General features: G+C 42.9%; 9 non-coding genes across 9 annotated transcripts; all 9 read left to right on the top strand.

The window, feature by feature from the left end:
- Window positions 1–1,881: 1,881 nt before the first annotated feature.
- TRNAV-AAC (transfer RNA valine (anticodon AAC)) lies at window positions 1,882–1,954 on the top strand. The gene has a single exon. It is a non-coding gene; the product is annotated as a tRNA-Val (tRNA).
- Window positions 1,955–6,326: 4,372 nt separating this feature from the next.
- Window positions 6,327–6,399, top strand: TRNAV-AAC (transfer RNA valine (anticodon AAC)). The gene has a single exon. It is a non-coding gene; the product is annotated as a tRNA-Val (tRNA).
- A 1,255-nt stretch (window positions 6,400–7,654) lies between these two features.
- On the top strand, window positions 7,655–7,727 carry TRNAV-CAC (transfer RNA valine (anticodon CAC)). The gene has a single exon. It is a non-coding gene; the product is annotated as a tRNA-Val (tRNA).
- A 7,809-nt stretch (window positions 7,728–15,536) lies between these two features.
- TRNAV-CAC (transfer RNA valine (anticodon CAC)) lies at window positions 15,537–15,609 on the top strand. Its single transcript has one exon. It is a non-coding gene; the product is annotated as a tRNA-Val (tRNA).
- Window positions 15,610–15,706: 97 nt separating this feature from the next.
- On the top strand, window positions 15,707–15,779 carry TRNAV-UAC (transfer RNA valine (anticodon UAC)). Its single transcript has one exon. It is a non-coding gene; the product is annotated as a tRNA-Val (tRNA).
- Window positions 15,780–16,547: 768 nt separating this feature from the next.
- Window positions 16,548–16,620, top strand: TRNAV-AAC (transfer RNA valine (anticodon AAC)). Its single transcript has one exon. It is a non-coding gene; the product is annotated as a tRNA-Val (tRNA).
- Window positions 16,621–16,876: 256 nt separating this feature from the next.
- Window positions 16,877–16,949, top strand: TRNAA-UGC (transfer RNA alanine (anticodon UGC)). Its single transcript has one exon. It is a non-coding gene; the product is annotated as a tRNA-Ala (tRNA).
- Window positions 16,950–19,216: 2,267 nt separating this feature from the next.
- Window positions 19,217–19,289, top strand: TRNAV-UAC (transfer RNA valine (anticodon UAC)). Its single transcript has one exon. It is a non-coding gene; the product is annotated as a tRNA-Val (tRNA).
- Window positions 19,290–20,386: 1,097 nt separating this feature from the next.
- Window positions 20,387–20,459, top strand: TRNAV-UAC (transfer RNA valine (anticodon UAC)). The gene has a single exon. It is a non-coding gene; the product is annotated as a tRNA-Val (tRNA).
- The last annotated feature ends 62 nt before the right edge of the window (window positions 20,460–20,521 follow it).

The raw sequence follows: 20,521 nt of genomic DNA, 5'->3' as shown, positions 1-20,521 counted from the left end.
TGAGGTCCTACAAAGCTGCGCATAAAGGACTGTTGCCTGCTAAAACTGGGGGATGCTGATCCACTGGTGCCCGCAGCAGGCCCAGAATCCCCACGTCCTCTACCTGCTGAATCCCCACATCCTCTCCCTGCAGAATCCCCACGTCCTCTCCCTGCTGAAACTCCACGCCCACGCCCACGCGCCTTACTCCCTGCCTTCTTCATCTTGCCAGACTGCTTAAGATAGGCAGAAAAGTACAAAGGGGGGCCTTAGTGTGCTTATTCCTGAACAGCTGGTTACAGGTACAAGAAACACTAATTTTATGAAGTGTGTGTATGTGGACTACACTTTAATAGGAGCTGATGTGGCCTACACAAGTTCCAAATGTAGTGTTTGGTGAACTTTTTTTGTGGTTTCTTTGTTGGAAACAAACTCAAAGTATGTGAACAAAGAATTGAAACTGATAGTATCACCAACGTTTTGGAGCTATTACAATGCAGGCAGGTAACCTACAATGCAAAAGATGAGGCTCCAAAAAAATTGGGTAATACAAATCTGGCTGCGCCGGCAGGGCACAAGCCAGAAAAAAAGGCTCCTCTATCTACTCCTATATAGTGTTTGCAACCAACCAATGTTGATGGATACGGATGGATGCACACTAATAGGAGAAGAAAAAATGAGCTGCACTCAAAGACAAATATGTGTGAGGCAGTGACGCACGTTGAGCGTCCTACAACCAGACGTAGCTGCAGGACACTCTACTCAGCGTGAGCTGCACTCACACACAGTCAGAGACCTCTCAGACAGCCGTCAACAGTGCAGCTAATTGGGCACTGGCACTGACAGACTGCAGAAAGGCTCCGCTGTGTACTCCTATATAGTGTTTGCAACCACCGTAGATGGAGACTGATGGATGCACACTAATAGAAGAAAAAATGAGCTGCACTCAAATAAAAATATGTGTGAGGCACTGACGCACGCTGAGCGTCCTACAGCCAGACGTAGCTGCAGGACACACTACTCAGCGTGAGCTGCACTCACACACAGTCAGAGACCTCTCTGACAGCCGTGAACAGTGCAGCAAAGTGGACACTAGCACTGAAAGGCTGCAGAAAGGCTCCGCTGTCTACTACTAGTGTTTGCAACCAACGTATATGGATACGGATGGAAGCACACTAGATTGAAATTATGTAAAAAATGCAGCTCAAAAAATAAAAGATGTATGAGGCAGCAGTGATCACACTGGGTGGCCTACAGCCTGACGTGGCTGCAGGACCCACTCCACAGGGTGAGCTGCACTCACACAGCCCTTGCAGACAGCTGTGAACACTGCTGCTAGGGCAAAGAAGGCTACAGTGGTGGTTTATGTAGCCTGGGTAAAGCACTAGATGTTTGGTGGAATCGCTATTTCTAACTGTCCCTCACAGTCTTCTACAGCAGCCTGTCCCTAACTGAATTCACAGCAGAGTGACCAGAAATGGCGGCTGCGGTGGCTTTTATAGTGCATCATGACATCATTTCGGCAGCCAATCACAGCCATGCCAATAGTTAACATGCCTACATGCCTAACAGGATGTGCCCACACTTCGGAGGATTCCCATTGGCTTAATCAAAGCAAGCAGGCTCATAGCATGATGGGAACTTCCGATTCCGATTCCGGAATCCGATATGACAAAAGTATCGGAAGTCAGTATCGGAATTCCGATACCGCTAATATCGGCCGATACCCGATACTTGCGGTATCGGAATGCTCAACACTAGTTGTCACGTTCACCTCACACGCGAACGGTCCCCAGTTCGAAACTGGATAGAAGCATGACATTAGGCGTTGATATTAAAGCTTTTGACGTTGAGTCTCTGTTCTCGATGGCTCGTCATGACCACAGTAACCTTCCGCAGCCGGTTTCTGTAGTGTAGTGGTTATCACATTCGCCTAACATGCGAAAGGTCCCCAGTTCGAAACTGGGCAGAAACATGCTGTTACCCTTTGGTACCCAAGCTTTTGACTTTCAGTTCTTGATCTCGATTGCTTGTTGTCACCACAGTAAGCGCTTGCATCTGGTTTCTGTAGTGTAGCGGTTATCACGTTTGCCTCACATGCGATAGGTCCCCAGTTCGAAACTGGGCAGAAACACAGCTTTTATTTCTCTTGGAAAATGATCTTTTTGACTTTCAGTGCTTGTTCTTTATTGCTTGCCATGACCACAGCATTTTTTGTTTGTTTGAATCGGTTTGTTGCTGTAGTGTAGCGGTTATCAAGTTCGCTTTACATGTGAAAGGTCCTCAGTTCGAAACTGGGCAGAAACACAGCGTTCCTCTTGCAAACTAGTGCTTTTGACAATGAGTGCTTGATCGTTAATGCTTGCCATGACCACAGTAAACGCTCTTGTCTGGTTACTGTAGTGTAGTGATTGTCCTGTTTGCCGTCCTGTTTGCCATCCTCCTGAAAGTTCCCTGTTTTGATCCCGGGCAGAAACATGTGGCTTTTCTTTATTTTGATCACAAACGTATATTGTTGGCTTAATTAGCCTTAGTTAGCATATTCTATTGCTGGTTTAATGAGCATTACTTTTACCAATGTGGTTATTTCTACCCGTTTTTGCTTTTGGCAAGCATGTGTGTTTTTGACAGTGTCTAAGTGTTCCTAATTCAAGTAACACCTGATAGGATCAAGGTGCGAAAGCAGGCATCTAGGTACTTTTTCTTTTTGGCTTTTGTACAAAGGCATGAGAATGTTTTGTGGAGCATGGTTTTGTTTCCCTGTTTGTTCTTTTTCTCCAATAGCCTGACAAATGAAAGGTTCCTGTGTTGCAAAATGCACTTTGTCCTGGGAATCTTTGTTGGGAATCTCTCTCAGGCAAAACTAACAGGTCAAGGAAATTCTTATCCTCTCTTGCTGACAACTTTATCTTCCAAAAGGTAAGGGAGAAAACAAGGGCAACTGCTACCTTGGATCTAATCCTTATAAACAGGGAGGAAATGGTTGAGGAGGTAAAAGTGGCTGGGACCCTAGGAGGTAGCGACCATGCTATTTTAGAATTTTGGATAACTAGAGGCGGAAGACCTGTGAAGACTCAGACGTCAAGGTTAGATTTCAGAAAGGCAGATTTTAAGGGATTCAGAAAGAGAATTGGAGGGATCCAATGGCTGGATATCCTTAAAGACAAAAATGTCCAGGAAGGATGGGAAATCTTGAAAAATGAAATTCTCAAAGCACAGTTGTTAACAATTCCGAAAAGAGGGAAGAATAGGAAGCAGTTAAGGAAACCAGGATGGATGAACACAGAACTTAAGCACATGCTAAAAAGGAAGAATAAAATGTTTATAAAATGGAAAGAGGGAGGCATATCTAAAGAAGAATATAATGCTGTCTGCAGAACCTGCAGGGCACAAATCAGATTATCTAAAGCTGAAAATGAATTGAGGCTTGCAAGAGATGTCAAAAGCAATAATAAAGGATTTTGGGGATATGTCAAAAGTAAAAGAAAAGTCAAAGATGCTATAGGATTTTTACAGGATGAAAATGATGAAATGGTAAGACAGGATGTTGAGAAGGCTGAACTTTTAAATTCCTATTTTGCATCTGTTTTCTCTCAGAAAGGAAATGTAACATCAACTGTTATTCACTGTCCTATTAAGGGAATAGAAGAATCCAGGATATCTATAAACAGAAAGATAGTGAGGAAACACTTAGCTAGCTTAAATGAATTCAAGTCTCCAGGTCCAGATGAATTACACCCCAGAGTACTGAAGGAGATAGCAGAAGAAATTTTTGAACCCCTCTCTATAATCTTTGAAAATTCTTGGAGAACAGGAGAAGTGCCAGAAGACTGGAGAAGAGCAAATGTTGTTCCTATCTTCAAAAAGGGGAAGAAGGTGGACCCAGGTAACTATAGGCCGGTGAGTCTGACTTCTATACCAGGAAAGATCTTTGAACAAATTATTAAACAACATGTATGTCAATACCTGGATAAGAATGAAGTGATTAAACAGAGTCAGCATGGGTTTGTAACTAATAAGTCATGTCAGACTAACTTAATTTCCTTCTATGACGGTATCACTGATTGGTTGGATCAAGGAAATGCTGTAGATATAGTATATCTTGACTTCAGCAAAGCATTTGACAAAGTCTCTCATACAATCCTTATTGAAAAAATGATTAAGTATGGAATGGACAAGGCAACTGTTAGGTGGATTCATAACTGGCTTAGTGATCGGACCCAAAGAGTGGTCGTAAATGGCTGCACATCCAGTTGGAAGAATGTCTCAAGTGGGGTACCACAGGGCTCTGTCCTGGGCCCTGTATTGTTCAACATCTTTATCAACGATTTAGATGAAGGAATTGAGGGTAAACTGATTAAATTTGCTGATGACACAAAGCTAGGAGGGATAGCTAATACTAGAGAAGAGAGAGAGAGGATTCAAAAAGATTTAAATAAACTGGAGAAGTGGGCAGCAACTAACAGAATGGTTTTTAACAGGGAGAAATGCAAAGTACTACATCTGGGCAATAAAAATGGAAAAAGCATATATAGAATGGGAGGAATAGGGCTTAGTGACAGCACATGTGAAAAAGACTTGGGTATACTAATAGATCACAGACTGAATATGAGTCAACAGTGTGATGCAGCAGCAAAAAAGGCAAATGCAATTCTAGGATGTATTAACAGAAGCATACAGTCTAGATCACGTGAAGTCATTATTTCCCTCTACTCCTCTTTGGTCAGACCTCATCTGGAATATTGTGTCCAGTTTTCGGCACCACATTTTAAAAAAGACATCAACAAACTGGAGCAAGTTCAGAAAAGAGCGACCAGAATGGTGACCGGTCTGCAAACCCTGTCTTATGAGGAAAGGTTGCAGGATTTGGGAATGTTTAGTTTGCAAAAGAGAAGACTGAGAGGAGACTTAATACTGTCTACAAATATCTAAAGGGCTGTCACATTGTAGAAGGATCAACTTTATTCTCATCTGCACAAGGAAAGACTAGAAGCAATGGGATGAAACTGAATGGGAGGAGACACAGATTAGATATTAGAAAAAACTTTTTGACAGTTAGAGTGATCAATGAGTGGAACAGGCTGCCACGAGAAGTGGTGAGTTCTCCTTCACTGGAAGTCTTCAAACAGAGGCTGGACAGACATCTGACTGGGATGATTTAGCGAATCCTGCTTTGAGCAGGGGGTTGGACCAGATGGCCCAGGAGGTCCCTTCCAACTCTACGATTCTATGATTCTGTCTTCAGACATAGAGGAAGACCTCTTGACTTTGGCTGGCTGTTTTTTTCTTTTTCAAGTTCATTTCAGCATGTTTAAACATCTTTAGCTTTGCATGGAGTTTCTGAAGTGTAGTGGTTGTCACGTTCGCCTCATACGCGAAAGGTCCCCAGTTCGAAACTGGGCAAAAACACAGCTTTTTCTCTTGGAAAACGATCTTTTTGACTTTCAGTGCTTGTTCTTTATTGCTTGCCATGACCACAGCATTTTTTGTTTGTTTGAATTGCTTGGTTTCTGTAGTGTAGCGGTTATCACGTTGACTTTACACGCGAAAGGTCCTCAGTTCGAAACTGGGCAGAAACACAGCGTTCCTCTTGCAAACTAGCGATTTTGACAATGAGTGCTTGATCTTTAATGCTTGCCATGACCACAGTAAACGCTCTTGTCTGGTTACTGTAGTGTAGTGATTGTCCTGTTTGCCATCCTCCTGAAAGTTCCCTGTTTTGATCCCGGGCAGAAACATGTGGCTTTTCTTTATTTTGATCACAAACGTATATTGTTGGCTTAATTAGCCTTAGTTAGCATATTCTATTGCTGGTTTAATGAGCATTACTATTACCAATGTGATTATTTCTACCCGTTTTTGCTTTTGGCAAGCATGTGTGTTTTTGACAGTGTCTAAGTGTTCCTCATTCAAGTAACACCTGATAGGATCAAGGTGCGAAAGCAGGCATCTAGGTGCTTTTTCTTTTTGGCTTTTGGACAAAGGCATGAGAATGTTTTGTGGAGCATGGTTTTGTTTCCCTGTTTGTTCTTTTTCTCCAATAGCCTGACAAATGAAAGGTTCCTGTGTTGCAAAATGCACTTTGTCCTGTCTTCAGACATAGAGGAAGACCTCTTGACTTTGGCTGGCTGTTTTTTTCTTTTTCAAGTTCATTTCAGCATGTTTAAACATCTTTAGCTTTGCATTGAGTTTCTGAAGTGTAGTGGTTGTCACATTCACCTCACACGCGAACGATCCCCAGTTCAAAACTCGATTGAAGCATGACATTAGGCATTGATGTTAAAGCTTTTGACATTGAGTCTTTGTTCTCGATGGCTCGTCATGACCACAGTAACCTTCCGCAGCCGGTTTCTGTAGTGTAGTGGTTATCACGTTCGCCTAACACGCGAAAGGTCCCCAGTTCGAAACTGGGCAGAAACACGCTGTTACCCTTTGGTCTCCAAGCTTTTGACTTTCAGTTCTTGATCTCGATTGCTTGTTGTCACCACAGTAAACGCTTGCCTCCGGTTTCTGTAGTGTAGCGGTTATCACGTTCGCCTCACACGCGAAAGGTCCTCACTTCGAAACTGGGCAGAAACACAGCTTTTCTCTTGGAAAACGATCTTTTTGACTTTCAGTGCTTGTTCTTTATTGCTTGCCATGACCACAGCATTTTTTGTTTGTTTGAATCAGTTGTTTTCTGTAGTGTAGCGGTTATCACGTTTGCTTTACATGTGAAAGGTCCTCAGTTCGAAACTGGGCAGAAACACAGTGTTCCACTTGCAAACTAGTGCTTTTGACAATGAGTGCTTGATCTTTAATGCTTGCCATGACCACAGTAAACGCTCTTGTCTGGTTACTGTAGTGTAGTGATTGTCCTGTTTGCCATCCTCCTGAAAGTTCCTTGTTTTGATCCCGGGCAGAAACATGTGGCTTTTTTTTATTTTGATCACAAACGTATATTGTTGGCTTAATTAGCCTTAGTTAGCATATTCTATTGCTGGTTTAATGAGCATTACTTTTACCGATGTGATTATTTCTACCCGTTTTTGCTTTTGGCAAGCATGTGTGTTTTTGACAGTGTCTAAGTGTTCCTAATTCAAGTAACACCTGATAGGATCAAGGTGCGAAAGCAGGCATCTAGGTGCTTTTTCTTTTTGGCTTTTGGACAAAGGCATGAGAATGTATTGTGGAGCATGGTTTTGTTTCCCTGTTTGTTCTTTTTCTCCAATAGCCTGACAAATGAAAGGTTCCTGTGTTGCAAAATGCACTTTGTCCTGTCTTCAGACATAGAGGAAGACCTCTTGACTTTGGCTGGCTGTTTTTTTCTTTTTCAAGTTCATTTCAGCATGTTTAAACATCTTTAGCTTTGCATGGAGTTTCTTAAGTGTAGTGATTGTCACGTTCACTTCACACGCGAACGGTCCCCAGTTCGAAACTGGATAGAAGCATGACATTAGGCGTTGATATTAAAGCTTTTGACGTTGAGTCTTTGTTCTCGATGGCTCGTCGTGACCACAGTAACCTCCCGCAGTCGGTTTCTGTAGTAGAGTGGTTATCACGTTCGCCTAACACGCGAAAGGTCCCCAGTTCAAAACTGGGCAGAAACACGCTGTTACCCTTATGTATCCAAGCTTTTGACTTTCAGTTCTTGATCTCGATTGCTTGTTGTCACCACAGTAAGCGCTTGCTTCTGGTTTCTGTAGTGTAGCGGTTATCACGTTCACCTCACACGCGAAAGGTCCCCAGTTCGAAACTGGGCAGAAACACGGCTTTTCTCTTGGAAAACGATCTTTTTGACTTTCAGTGCTTGTTCTTTATTGCTTGCCATGACCACAGCATTTTTTTTTTGTTTGAATTGGTTGGTTTCTGTAGTGTAGCGGTTATCACGTTCGCTTTATATGCGGAAAGTCCTCCGTTCGAAACTGGGCAGAAACACAGCGTTCCTCTTGCAAACTAGTGCTTTTGACAATGAGTGCTTGATCTTTAATGCTTGCCATGACCACAGTAAATGCTCTTGTCTGGTTACTGTAGTGTAGTGATTGTCCTGTTTGCCATCCTCCTGAAAGTTCCCTGTTTTGGTCCCGGGCAGAAACATGTGGCTTTTCTTTATTTTGATCACAAACGTATATTGTTGGCTTAATTAGCCTTAGTTAGCATATTCTATTGCTGGTTTAATGAGCATTACTTTTACCAATGTGATTATTTCTACCCGTTTTTGCTTTTGGCAAGCATGTGTGTTTTTGACAGTGTCTAAGTGTTCCTAATTCAAGTAACACCTGATAGGATCAAGGTGCGAAAGCAGGCATCTAGGTGCTTTTTCTTTTTGGCTTTTGGACAAAGGCATGAGAATGTTTTGTGGAAAATGGTTTTGTTTCCCTGTTTGTTCTTTTTTCCAATAGCCTGACAAATGAAAGGTTCCTGTGTTGCAAAATGCACTTTGTCTTGTCTTCAGACAGAGAGGAAGACCTCTTGACTTTGGCTGGATGTTTTTTTCTTTTTCAAGTTTATTTCAGCATGTTTAAACATCTTTAGCTTTGCATGGAGTTTCTGAAGTGTAGTGGTTGTCACGTTCACCTCACACGCGAACGGTCCCCAATTCGAAACTGGATAGAAGCATGACATTAGGCGTTGATATTAAAGCTTTTAACATTGAGTCTTTGTTCTCGATGGCTCGTCATGACCACAGTAACCTTCCACAGCCGGTTTCTGTAGTGTAGTAGTTATCACGTTTGCTTAACACGCGAAAGGTCACCAGTTCGAAACTAGGCAGAAACACGCTGTTACCCTTTGGTATCCAAGCTTTTGACTTTCAGTTCTTGATCTCGATTGCTTGTTGTCACCACAGTAAGTACTTGCATCTGGTTTCTGTAGTGTAGTGGTTATCACGTTCGCCACACACGCGGAAGTTCACCAGTTCGAAACTGGGCAGAAACACGCTGTTACCCATTGGTATCTAAGCTTTTGACTTTCAGTTCTTGATCTCGATTGCTTGTCTCCACAGTAAGCGATTGCATCTGGTTTCTGTAGTGTAGCGGATATCACGTTCGCCTCACACGCGAAAGGTCCCCAGTTTGAAATTGGGCAGAAACACAGCTTTTTTTCTTGGAAAACGATCTTTTTGACTTTCAGTGCTTGTTCTTTATTGCTTGCCATGACCACAGCATTTTTTGCTTGTTTGAATCGGTTGGTTTCTGTAGTGTAGCGGTTATCAGGTTTGCTTTACACGCTAAAGGTCCTCAGTTCGAAACTGGGCAGAAACATTGCGTTCCTCTTGCAAAATAGCGCTTTTGACAATGAGTGCTTGATCTTTAATGCTTGCCATGACCACAGTAAACGCTCTTGTCTGGTTACTGTAGTGTAGTGATTGTCCTGTTTGCCATCCACCTGAAAGTTTCCTTTTTTGATCCCGGGCAGAAACATGTGGCTTTTCTTTATTTTGATCACAAACGTATATTGTTGGCTTAATTAGCCTTAGTTAGCATACTCTATTGCTGGTTTAATGAGCATTACTTTTACCAATGTGATTATTTCTACCCGTTTTTGCTTTTGGCAAGCATGTGTGTTTTTGACAGTGTCTAAGTGTTCCTAATTCAAGTAACACCTGATAGGATCAAGGTGCGAAAGCAGGCATCTAGGTGCTTTTTCTTTTTGACTTTTGGACAAAGGCATGAGAATGTTTTGTGGAGCATGGTTTTGTTTCCCTGTTTGTTCTTTTTCTCCAATAGCCTGACAAATGAAAGGTTCCTGTGTTGCAAAATGCACTTTGTCCTGTCTTCAGACATAGAGGAAGACCTCTTGACTTTGGCTGGCTGTTTTTTTCTTTTTCAAGTTCATTTCAGCATGTTTAAACATCTTTAGTTTTGCATGGAGTTTCTGAAGTGTAGTGGTTGTCACGTTCACCTCACACGCGAACGGTCCCCAGTTCGAAACTGGATAGAAGCATGACATTAGGCGTTGATATTAAAGCTTTTGACGTTGAGTCTTTGTTCTCGATGGCTCGTCATGACCACAGTTACCTTCCGCAGCCGGTTTCTGTAGTGTAGTGGTTATCACTAGTGTTGAGCATTCCGATACCGCAAGTATCGGGTATCGGCCGATACTTGCTGTATCGGGATACCGACTTCCGATATTTTTTCAATGTCGGAATCGGAAGTTCAAAGTTGATTGACAGCCTGACGTCATAATGATGCGCGGTGTGTGAGCATCATGATGCACCGTCATTTTGGGCCTTCCGGGGGTCTCTGCCAGCCTGCCGGGGGGCTGTGTGGACAGCCCGGGGTCTGTACCGGCCTGCCGGGGGGCTGTGCCGGCCTGCCGGTGGTCTGTGCACCCTGTGGGGGTCTGTACCGGCCTGCCGCGGGGCTGTGCCGGCCTGCCGGGGGGCTGTGCTGATGTCCAGGGGTCTGTGCAAGCATCGTCCGATGGGACTATAAGTCCCATCTGGCGATGCCTGCTACCATGACAGTGATTGACACATTAGCCAATGGGAAATTCCCACACAGCAATGGCATAAAGTGAGACTAGGGACTTTTTTTTTTTTAAGTGGCGGAGGAATACAGTGCGGAAGGATACCTACCTTCCGTCATTGGATTCCTGCAGACCGTAGAGAACGGCAGCATCAGCTGATGCTGCAGTTCTCTACCCAAGATCGTCGTGGGACACACTCGTGGACTGCTTCGGATCGTGGGTGAGTATTTTTGTGGTTTGTTATGTTAATATTTATTCCGGAAAAGACAATGGCTTCGGGGAACAATGTGACAAGTATTGGTAAGTATGTTACTCTATGTTATATGTACTGTATGTCTATGTATGTATTGTATGAATGTATTGTATGTATGTAGTATATATGTGGTATGTATGTAGCATGCAGTATGTATGTAGCATGCATGTAGTATATATGTAGTATGTATGTAGCATGTAGTATGTATGTAGCATGCATGTAGTATATATGTGGTATGTATGTAGCATGTAGTATGTATGTAGCATGCATGTAGTATATATGTAGTATGTATGTAGCATGTAGTATGTATGTAACATGCATGTAGGATATATATGTAGTATGTATGTAGCATGTAGTATGTATGTAGCATGCATGTAGTATATATGTAGTATGTATGTAGCATGTAGTATGTATGTAGCATGCATGTAGTATATATGTAGTATGTATGTAGCATGTAGTATGTATGTAGCATGCATGTAGTATATATGTAGTATGTATGTAGCATGTAGTATGTATGTAGCATGCATGTAGTATATATGTAGTATGTATGTATGTAGCATGTAGTATGTATGTAGTATGTATGGGAGAAAACAAGGGGAACTGCTACCTTGGATCTAATCCTTATAAACAGGGAGGAAATGGTTGAGGAGGTAAAAGTGGCTGGGACCCTAGGAGGTAGCGACCATGCTATTTTAGAATTTTGGATTACTAGAGGTGGAAGACCTGTGAAGACTCAGACGTCAAGGTTAGATTTCAGAAAGGCAGATTTTAAGGGATTCAGAAAGAGAACTGGAGGGATCCAATGGCTGGATATCCTTAAAGACAAAAATGTCCAGGAAGGATGGGAAATCTTGAAAAATGAAATTCTCAAAGCACAGTTGTTAACAATTCCGAAAAGAGGGAAGAATAGGAAGCATTTAAGGAAACCAGGATGGGTGAACACAGAACTTAAGCACATGCTAAAAAGGAAGAAAAAAATGTTTATAAAATGGAAAGAGGGAGGCATATCTAAAGAAGAATATAATGCTGTCTGAAGAACCTGCAGGGCACAAATCAGATTAGCTAAAGCTGAAAATGAACTGAGGCTTGCAAGAGATGTCAAAAGCAATAATAAAGGATTTTGGGGATATGTCAAAAGTAAAAGAAAAGTCAAAGATGCTATAGGATTTTTACAGGATGAAAATGATGAAATGGTAAGACAGGATGTTGAGAAGGCTGAACTTTTAAATTCCTATTTTGCATCTGTTTTCTCTCAGAAAGGAAATGCAACATCAACTGTTATTCACTGTCCTATTAAGGGAATAGAAGAATCCAGGATATCTATAAACAGAAAGATAGTGAGGAAACACTTAGCTAACCTAAATGAATTCAAGTCTCCAGGTCCAGATGAATTACACCCCAGAGTACTGAAGGAGATAGCAGAAGAAATTTTTGAACCCCTCTCCATAATCTTTGAAAATTCTTGGAGAACAGGAGAAGTGCCAGAAGACTGGAGAAGAGCAAATGTTGTTCCTATCTTCAAAAAGGGGAAGAAGGTGGACCCAGGCAACTATAGGCCGGTGAGTCTGACTTCTATACCAGGAAAGATCTTTGAACAAATTATTAAACAACATGTATGTCAATACCTGGATAAGAATGAAGTGATTAAACAGAGTCAGCATGGGTTTGTAACTAATAAGTCATGTCAGACTAACTTAATTTCCTTCTATGACGGTATCACTGATTGGGTGGATCAAGGAAATGCTGTAGATATAGTATATCTTGACTTCAGCAAAGCATTTGACAAAGTCTCTCATACAATCCTTATTGAAAAAATGACTAAGTATGGAATGGACAAGGCAACTGTTTGGTGGATTCATAACTGGCTTAGGCCGGTTTCACACTAGCGCATTTTCAACGCGCGCACGGCCGGGGGTAGCTCCGCCCCCGATCCGGCTCTCTGCCCGGCGTGCCCGCCCCTTCCTTGTAGCGCCGCCTCCTGGCGGACAGCGGCGCCTGCGATCGGCGCACCCTATCTTTAGCATAGGGTGCGCCGATCGTGCGCAGGCCGTGCGCTAGTTGCGCTTTGACCTGCGCTGCGCACTTTTGACGGTGCGCCGTGCGCGCCAAAATCAAACTTTTCGGATTTTGGCGCGCACGGCGCACCGTCAAAAGTGCGCAGCGCAGGTCAAAGCGCAACTAGCGCACGGCCTGCGCACGATCGGCGCACCCTATGCTAAAGATAGGGTGCGCCGATCGCAGGCGCCGCTGTCCGCTAGGAGGCGGCGCTACAAGGAAGGGGCGGGCACGCCAGGCAGAGAGCCAGATCGGGGGCGGAGCTACCACCGGCCGTGCTGAAAATGCGCTAGTGTGAAACCGGCCTTAGTGATCGGACCCAAAGAGTGGTCGTAAATGGCTGCACATCCAGTTGGAAGAATGTCTCAAGTGGGGTACCACAGGGCTCTGTCCTGGGCCCTGTATTGTTCAACATCTTTATCAACGATTTAGATGAAGGAATTGAGGGTAAACTGATTAAATTTGCTGATGACACAAAGCTAGGAGGGATAGCTAATACTAGAGAAGAGAGAGAGAGGATTCAAAAAGATTTAAATAAACTGGAGAAGTGGGCAGCAACTAACAGAATGGTTTTTAACAGGGAGAAATGCAAAGTACTACATCTGGGCAATAAAAATGAAAAAAGCATATATAGAATGGGAGGAATAGGGCTAAGTGACAGCACATGTGAAAAAGACTTGGGTATACTAATAGATCGCAGACTGAATATGAGTCAACAGTGTGATGCAGCAGCAAAAAAGGCAAATGCAATTCTAGGATGTATTAACAGAAGCATACAGTCTAGATCACGTGAAGTCATTATTTCCCTCTACTCCTCTTTGGTCAGACCTCATCTGGAATATTGTGTCCAGTTTTGGGCACCACATTTTAAAAAAGACATCAACAAACTGGAGCAAGTTCAGAAAAGAGCGAGCTGAATGGTGACCGGTCTGCAAACCCTGTCTTATGAGGAAAGGTTGCAGGATTTGGGAATGTTTAGTTTGCAAAAGAGAAGACTGAGAGGAGACTTAATAGCTGTCTACAAATATCTAAAGGGATGTCACATTGTAGAAGGATCAACTTTATTCTCATTTGCACAAGGAAAGACTAGAAGCAATGGGATGAAACTGAATGGGAAGAGACACAGATTAGATATTAGAAAAAACTTTTTGACAGTTAGAGTGATCAATGAGTGGAACAGGCTGCCACGAGAAGTGGTGAGTTCTCCTTCAATGGAAGTCTTCAAACAGAGGCTGGACAGACATCTGACTGGGATGATTTAGCGAATCCTGCTTTGAGCAGGGGGTTGGACCAGATGGCCCAGGAGGTCCCTTCCAACTCTACGATTCTATGATTCTATGATTCTATGATTCTATGATTCTATGTAGCATGCATGTAGTATATATGTAGTATGTATGTAGCATGTAGTATGTATGTAGCATGCATGTAGTATATATGTAGTATGTATGTATGTAGCATGTAGTATGTATGTAGCATGCATGTAGTATGTATGTAGCATGCATGTAGTATGTATGTGGTATGTATGTAGCATGTAGCATGCATGTAGTATGTATGTAGTATGTATGTAGTATGTATGTAGTATGTATGTGGTATGTATGTAGCATGTAGCATGCATGTAGTATGTATGTAGTATATATGTGGAATGTATGTAGCATGTAGTATGTATGTAGCATGTAGTATGTATGTAGCATGCATGTAGTATATATGTAGTATGTATGTATGTAGCATGTAGTATGTATGTAGCATGCATGTAGTATGTATGTAGCATGCATGTAGTATGTATGTGGTATGTATGTAGCATGTAGCATGCATGTAGTATGTATGTAGTATGTATGTAGTATGTATGTGGTATGTATGTAGCATGTAGCATGCATGTAGTATGTATGTAGTATATATGTGGTATGTATGTAGCATGTAGTATGTATGTAGCATGCAGTATGTATGTAGCATGCATGTAGTATATATGTAGTATGTATGTAGCATATATGTAGTATGTATGTAGCATGTAGTATGTATGTAGCATGCAGTATGTATGTAGCATGCATGTAGTATATATGTAGTATGTATGTAGTATATATGTAGTATGAATGTAGCATGTATGTAGCATGTATTTTTTTTTTTTTTTTTTTACATTCAACACATTAGCCGGATGATGGGACTACTACTGTCCCATAATTGGCTAATGTGTCAATCACTGTCATGGTAGCAGGCATCGCCCGATGGGACTTGTAGTCCCATCGGACGATGCCTGCACAGACCCCCGAAGCCTGCACAGACCACCGGCAGGCCGGCACAGCCCCCCGGCAGGCCGGCACAGCCCCCCGGAGCCTGCACAGGCCACCGGCAGGCCGGCACAGCCCCCCGGCAGGCCGGCACAGCCCCCCGGAGCCTGCACAGCCCCCCGGCAGGCCGGCACAGACCACCGGAGCCTGCACAGACCCCCTGGCAGGCCGGCACAGCCCCCCGAAAGGCCCGTACAGACCCCAGAGAGGCTGTACAAGGCAAAAACAGGGTTTTTCTTATTCCGATACCGGAAGTCCCATAGACTTGAATGGGACTTCCGGTATCGGAATCGGCGATACCGATACTTTTTTTAAAGATCGGCCGATCCATTCCGATCCGATACTTTGAAGTATCGGACGGTATCGCTCAACTCTAGTTATCACGTTCGCCTAACACGCGAAAGGTCCCCAGTTCGAAACTGGGCAGAAACACGCTGTTACCCTTTGGTATCCAAGCTTTTGACTTTCAGTTCTTGATCTCGATTGCTTGTTGTCACCACAGTAAGCACTTGCATCCGGTTTCTGTAGTGTAGCGGTTATCACGTTCGCCTCACACGCGAAAGGTCCCCAGTTCGAAACTGGGCAGAAACACAGCTTTTTCTCTTGGAAAACGATCTTTTTGACTTTCAGTGCTTGTTCTTTATTGCTTGCCATGACCACAGCATTTTTTGTTTGTTTTAATCGGTTGGTTTCTGTAGTGTAGCGGTTATTACGTTCGCTTTACACGCGAAAGGTCCACAGTTCGAAACTGGGCAGAAACACAGCGTTTCTCTTGCAAACTAGCGCTTTTGACAATGAGTGCTTGATCTTTAATGCTTGACATGACCACAGTAAACGCTCTTGTCTGGTTACTGTAGTGTAGTGATTGTCCTGTTTGCCATCCTCCTGAAAGTTCCCTGTTTTGATCCCGGGCAGAAACATGTGGCTTTTCTTTATTTTGATCACAAACGTATATTGTTGGCTTAATTAGCCTTAGTTAGCATATTCTATTGCTGGTTTAATGAGCATTACTTTTACCAATGTGATTATTTCTACCCGTTTTTGCTTTTGGCAAGCATGTGTGTTTTTGACAGTGTCTAAGTGTTCCTAATTCAAGTAACACCTAATAGGATCAAGGTGCGAAAGCAGGCATCTAGGTGCTTTTTCTTTTTGGCTTTTGGACAAAGGCATGAGAATGTTTTGTGGAGCATGGTTTTGTTTCCCTGTTTGTTCTTTTTCTCCAATAGCCTGACAAATGAAAGGTTCCTGTGTTGCAAAATGCACTTTGTCCTGTCTTCAGACATAGAGGAAGACCTCTTGACTTTGGCTGGCTGTTTTTTTCTTTTTCAAGTTCATTTCAGCATGTTTAAACATTTTTAGCTTTGCATGGAGTTTCTGAAGTGTAGTGGTTGTCACGTTCATCTCACAAGCGAACGGTCCCCAGTTCGAAACTAGATAGAAGCATGACATTAGGCGTTGATATTAATGCGTTTGACGTTGAGTCTTTGTTCTCGATGGCTCGTCATGACCACAGTACCCTTCCGCAGCCGGTTTCTGTAGTGTAGTGGTTATCACGTTCGCCTAACGCGCGAAAGGTCCCCAGTTCGAAACTGGGCAGAAACACGCTGTTCCCCTTTGGTATCCAAGCTTTTGACTTTCAGTTCTTGATCTTGATTGCTTGTTGTCACCACAGTAAGCACTTGCATCCGGTTTCTGTAGTGTAGCGGTTATCACGTTCGCCTCACACGCGAAAGGTCCCCAGTTCGAAACTGGGCCTAAACACAACTTTTTCTCTTGGTAAACGATCTTTTTGACTTTCAGTGCTTGTTCTTTATTGCTTGCCATGACCACAGCATTTTTTGTTTGTTAGAATGGGTTGGTTTCTGTAGTGTAGCGGTTATCACGTTCGCTTTGCACGCGAAAGGTCCTCAGTTCGAAACTGGGCAGAAACACAGCGATTCTCTTGCAAACTAGCGCTTTTGACAATGAGTACTTGATCTTTAATGCTTGACATAACCACAGTAAACGCTCTTGTCTGGTTACTGTAGTGTAGTGATTGTCCTGTTTGCCATCCTCCTGAAAGTTCCCTGTTTTGATCCCGGGCAGAAACATGTGGCTTTTCTTTATTTTGATCACAAACGTATATTGTTGGCTTAATTAGCCTTAGTTAGAATATTCTATTGCTGGTTTAATGAGCATTACTTTTACCAATGTGATTATTTCTACCCGTTTTTGCTTTTGGCAAGCATGTGTGTTTTTGACAGTGCCTAAGTGTTCCTAATTCAAGTAACACCTGATAGGATCAAGGTGCGAAAGCAGGCATCTAGGTGCTTATTCTTTTTGGCTTTTGGACAAAGGCATGAGAATGTTTTGTGGAGCATGGTTTTGTTTCCCTGTTTGTTCTTTTTCTCCAATAGCCTGACAAATGAAAGGTTCCTGTGTTGCAAAATGCACTTTGTCCTGTCTTCAGACATAGAGGAAGACCTCTTGACTTTGGCTGGCTGTTTTTTTCTTTTTCAAGTTCATTTCAGCATGTTTAAACATCTTTAGGTTTGCATGGAGTTTCTGAAGTTTAGTGGTTGTCACGTTCACCTCACACGCGAACGGTCCCCAGTTCGAAACTGGATAGAAGCATGACATTAGGCGTTGATATTAAAGCTTTTGACGTTGAGTCTTTGTTCTCGATGGCTCGTCATGACCACAGTAACCTTCCGCAGCCGGTTTCTGTAGTGTAGTGGTCATCATGTTCGCCTAACACACGAAAGGTCCCCAGTTCGAAACTGGGCAGAAACACGCTGTTACCCTTTGGTATCCAAGCTTTTGACTTTCAGTTCTTGATCTCAATTGCTTGTTGTCACCACAGTAAGTGCTTGCATCCGGTTTCTGTAGTGTAGCCGTTATCACGTTCGCCTCACTCGCGAAAGGTCGCCAGTTTGAAACTGGGCAGAAACACAGCTTTTTCTCTTGGAAAACGATCTTTTTGACTTTCAGTGCTTGTTCTTTATTGCTTGCCATGACCACAGCATTTTTTGTTTGTTTGAATCGGTTGGTTTCTGTAGTGTAGTGGTTATCACGTTCGCTTTACACGCGAAAGGTCCTCAGTTCAAAACTGGGCACAAAAACAGCGTTCCTCTTGCAAACTAGCGCTTTTGACAATGAGTGCTTGATCTTTAATGCTTGCCATGACCACAGTAAACGCTCTTGTCTGGTTACTGTAGTGTAGTGATTGTCCTGTTTGCCATCCTCCTGAAAGTTCCCTGTTTTGATCCCGGGCAGAAACATGTGGCTTTTCTTTATTTTGATCACAAACGTATATTGTTGGCTTAATTAGCCTTAGTTAGCATATTCTATTGCTGGTTTAATGAGCATTACTTTTACCAATGTGATTATTTCTACCCGTTTTTGCTTTTGGCAAGCATGTGTGTTTTTGACAGTGTCTAAGTGTTCCTAATTCAAGTAACACCTGATAGGATCAAGGTGCGAAAGCAGGCATCTAGGTTCTTTTTCTTTTTGGCTTTTGGACAAAGGCATGAGAATGTTTTGTGGAGCATGGTTTTGTTTCCCTGTTTGTTCTTTTTCTCCAATAGCCTGACAAATGAAAGGTTCCTGTGTTGCAAAATGCACTTTGTCCTGTCTTCAGACATAGAGGAAGACCTCTTGACTTTGGCTGGCTGTTTTTTTCTTTTTCAAGTTCATTTCAGCATGTTTAAACATCTTTAGCTTTGCATGGAGTTTCTGAAGTGTAGTGGTTGTCACGTTCACCTCAAACGCGAACGGTCCCCAGTTCGAAACTCGATAGAAGCATGACATTAGGCGTTGATATTAAAGCTTTTGACGTTGAGTCTTTGTTCTCGATGGCTCGTCATGACCACAGTAACCTTCCGCAGCCGGTTTCTGTAGTAGAGTGGTTTTCACGTTCGCCTAACACGCGAAAGGTCCCCAGTTCAAAACTGGGCAGAAACACGCTGTTACCCTTTAGTATCCAAGCTTTTGACTTTCAGTTCTTGATCTCGATTGCTTGTTGTCACCACAGTAAGCGCTTGCATCCGGTTTCTGTAGTGTAGCGGTTATAACTTTCGCCTCACACTCGAAAGGTCCCCAGTTCGAAACTGGGCAGAAACACAGCTTTTTCTCTTGGAAAACGATCTTTTTGACTTTCAGTGCTTGTTCTTTATTGCTTGCCATGACCACAGCATTGTTTGTTTGTTTGAATCGGTTGGTTTCTGTAGTGTAGTGGTTATCACGTTCGCTTTACACGCGAAAGGTCCTCAGTTCAAAACTGGGCACAAACACAGCGTTCCTCTTGCAAACTAGCGCTTTTGACAATGAGTGCTTGATCTTTAATGCTTGCCATGACCACAGTAAACGCTCTTGTCTGGTTACTGTAGTGTAGTGATTGTCCTGTTTGCCATCCTCCTGAAAGTTCCCTGTTTTGATCCCGGGCAGAAACATGTGGCTTTTCTTTATTTTGATCACAAACGTATATTGTTGGCTTAATTAGCCTTAGTTAGCATATTCTATTGCTGGTTTAATGAGCATTACTTTTACCAATGTGATTATTTCTACCCGTTTTTGCTTTTGGCAAGCATGTGTGTTTTTGACAGTGTCTAAGTGTTCCTAATTCAAGTAACACCTGATAGGATCAAGGTGCGAAAGCAGGCATCTAGGTGCTTTTTCTTTTTGGCTTTTGGACAAAGGCATGAGAATGTTTTGTGGAGCATGGTTTTGTTTCCCTGTTTGTTCTTTTTCTCCAATAGCCTGACAAATGAAAGGTTCCTGTGTTGCAAAATGCACTTTGTCCTGTCTTCAGACATAGAGGAAGACCTCTTGACTTTGGCTGGCTGTTTTTTTCTTTTTCAAGTTCATTTCAGCATGTTTAAACATCTTTAGCTTTGCATGGAGTTTCTGAAGTGTAGTGGTTGTCACGTTCACCTCAAACGCGAACGGTCCCCAGTTCGAAACTCGATAGAAGCATGACATTAGGCGTTGATACTAAAGCTTTTGACGTTGAGTCTTTGTTCTCGATGGCTCGTCATGACCACAGTAACCTTCCGCAGCCGGTTTCTGTAGTAGAGTGGTTATCACGTTCGCCTAACACGCGAAAGGTCCCCAGTTCAAAACTGGGCAGAAACACGCTGTTACCCTTTGGTATCCAAGCTTTTGACTTTCAGTTCTTGATCTCGATTGCTTGTTGTCACCACAGTAAGCGCTTGCATCCGGTTTCTGTAGTGTAGCGGTTATTACTTTCGCCTCACACTCGAAAGGTCCCCAGTTCGAAACTGGGCAGAAACACAGCTTTTTCTCTTGGAAAACGATCTTTTTGACTTTCAGTGCTTGTTCTTTATTGCTTGCCATGACCACAGCATTTTTTGTTTGTTTGAATCGGTTGGTTTCTGTAGTGTAGCGGTTATCACGTTCGCTTTACACGCGAAAGGTCCTCAGTTCGAAACTGGGCAGAAACACAGCGTTCCTCTTGCAAACTAGCGCTTTTGACAATGAGGGCTTGATCTTTAATGCTTGCCAT

The sequence above is a fragment of the Dendrobates tinctorius genome, unplaced genomic scaffold, assembly GCF_039654945.1.
Source record: "Dendrobates tinctorius isolate UK_male_01 unplaced genomic scaffold, ASM3965494v1 ptg000421c, whole genome shotgun sequence".
NCBI lineage: Eukaryota > Metazoa > Chordata > Amphibia > Anura > Dendrobatidae > Dendrobates > Dendrobates tinctorius.
The sequence above is the reverse complement of the archived record's forward strand: the minus strand, read 5'-3'. Positions and strand labels throughout refer to the sequence as shown.